The sequence below is a fragment of the Cebus imitator genome, unplaced genomic scaffold (assembly GCF_001604975.1).
Source record: "Cebus imitator isolate Cc_AM_T3 unplaced genomic scaffold, Cebus_imitator-1.0 Scaffold234, whole genome shotgun sequence".
NCBI lineage: Eukaryota > Metazoa > Chordata > Mammalia > Primates > Cebidae > Cebus > Cebus imitator.
Window position 1 is genome coordinate 3,374,531 of NW_016107549.1, and position 2,392 is coordinate 3,376,922.

The 2,392-nt window shown below is 55.3% G+C and overlaps 1 protein-coding gene across 1 annotated transcript in view; it reads right to left on the minus strand.

Moving 5' to 3' along the window:
• Positions 1-1,992, minus strand: part of SMARCA4 (SWI/SNF related, matrix associated, actin dependent regulator of chromatin, subfamily a, member 4) — a 98,713-nt gene extending 96,721 nt beyond the window's left edge. Inside the window, exon 1 of the mRNA XM_017497770.2 lies at positions 1,677-1,992. The gene's annotated coding sequence lies outside the window, so the exon portion shown is untranslated. The remainder of the gene's footprint in view (positions 1-1,676) is intronic.
• Positions 1,993-2,392: the final 400 nt, after the last annotated feature.

Sequence of the window (2,392 nt, forward strand, 5' to 3'; positions counted from 1 at the left end):
AAACTCTGACTCAAAAAAAAAAAAAAGACAGTCTTACTCTGGTGCCCAGGCTGGAATGCAGGAGCCCGAGAATGGCTCACTGCAGCCTCTACCTCTCTGGCTCAAGCAATCCTCCCACCTCTGCCTCCTAAGTAGCTGGAACCACCAATGCATGCCACCATACTCAGCTAATTTTTGTATTTTTTGGAGAGATGAGGTCTCTCTCTGTTGCCCAGGTTAGTCTCAAACTCCTGGTCTCAAGCAATTCTTCCACCTCAGCCTCCCAAAGTGCTGGGATTGCCCAAAGCCACTGCACCCGATCCTGCACCAGGCCTTGAACAAAGATGCTCACGAGATCTTCCACAGGACCCTCTCCTTCAATCCACAGATGTTCACTAAAGACGTACTATGCGTCAGGCCCAGGGTACTCTGGGGCTAGCAAGGTAGACACAGTCCCAGCTCTCACCGTGCTGGTGGTGACAGCTACACGAGAAAGGACGAAGGTGATGTGTGAGCATAACTGAGGGGAACAATGGCTAGTCCAAGGTGGCCAGGAAAAGTCAAAACACAATCCTGGTCGGGTGAGGTGGCTCACAGATGTAATCCCAGCACTTTGGGAGGCGGAGGTGGATGGATCACCTGAGGTCAGGAGTGTGAGACCAGCCTGGCCAAAACCGGGAAACCCCATCTCTACTAAAAATACAAAATCAAAAAAATTAGCCAGTCATGGTGGTAGGCGCCTGTAGTCCCAGCTACTTGGGAGGCTGAGGCACAAGAATCGCTTGAACGCAGAAGGCAGAGGCTGCAATAAGCCGAGATCGGGATACTGCACTCCAGCCTGGGCAACAGGAGAGACTCCATCTCAAAAAAAAAAAAAAAAATCCTACATATCCTCCCTGATTTTGAGGCCCCCTCTTCCAGGCAGCCCCCATGATCTCCAGCTACCAGCCATCTACTGCATGTCTGCTGCATCCCTCTCACAGTGCAGGTTACAGCATTAAATGGCAGGCCAGGAGGGTTTGTTCCCACATTTACCACCTGCTCCCCTCCGAGACTGCAGAGACTCCAGGAGCCAACCCCCGGCCATCCAACACTCAGTAGGGCCTCAACAAGTATTTGCTGAACAATGAGTGACACTGGACCAGACAATAACAATATTGCTTCCCACTTGCCAGGAACCATTTCACAGGCGTTCACCAATTCCATTTGTGAGATTACCCCCTTTCACAAAGAAGGAAAACTAAGAGGTTCAGAGAGGTTAAGCCAGTTCCCTAAAGTGACAGTGTGCTAAGTGACTGATAGCACCAGGAATCAAACTTGAATGCAGCCTATCAATCCAAACTGAAAACTTGTTTCAAATTCTTGCGAAGTGTCTTTTCCACTTACTCACTTTGCACTTTCCCCAAGGAGTCACTGACCAAAAGAAAAAAAAAAACAAGACTGGTGTCTTCAAGACAGGGACAAAACACTCGCCTAAAAAGTCCACGTTCGAAAAAGAAACAAACAAAAACCTTCAACTGAAAAACCAATTGGGAAGGAAGAAAAAGGATGCAAAAGCAAAGTACTGCTTTTATACAGCAAACGATTTCCTCCGTGGTCCCCTACTTGCAGCAGACCCCATCCCCAAACTTCCCCAACCCCAATTCGGACAAACATTCTGAAGTCACTAATTCCAAGGGATTGGAGGAGTCCTTTACCTTTCCTTGAAAATCTGGAATGACGCGTTTTTAAGACAATTTCAGGTCGGCTAGCCCAAGGGGACCGCTAATGCCCGTGTCCGGTCGACGCCGGACATATCTGGAGATTTGGCTACCGAGCCCCAATCGCAGCTTCGCCAAAAAGGCAACATTCGGGTCTGACCCGCTACCACGCAGCCAGAAAAGCCCCAACGCCTGCCTATTGTTGCAAGCGCTGAAATTGGGAGGGCGACTGTGGGGGTGCCGGGCAAAAGGGGCGAGCTTTGTCCCGCGACCCCGGCGAGAGCGCGCGCGGAGGGGATCGCGCGGCCTCCACGCAGCCCAGGTCCCCCACCCGCCCCGCCACTCCACGGGGACCGTCCCTGCTGCGGCCTCGCGACGCTGTGGCCTTCCCCACGCGCGCGGCTGCCGGCCAGGCTTCTTGACCCTCGGGCGCCGCCGTACCCGGGCCCCACACCGGGCACGCCGGTGGCCCCATCCCCCCTCAGCGCCCCGGCTCCATTCAAACCGCCCTCCCCAGCCCCGCGCCAGGCTGCCCCCGCGGCCCGCGTTCCTTACCGGGAGCGGCCGGCGCCGTCACCTTCCCGGCGCCGCCCCCGCCCCTCCGCGCGGGGCCGGGGGCAGAGTGAGAGTCTCGCGTCTCCTCACGAAACAAAGAAGCCGCCGCCGCCGCCGCCGCCGCCGCCGCCGCCGCCAAGCGAGGGGAAGCCTCACGC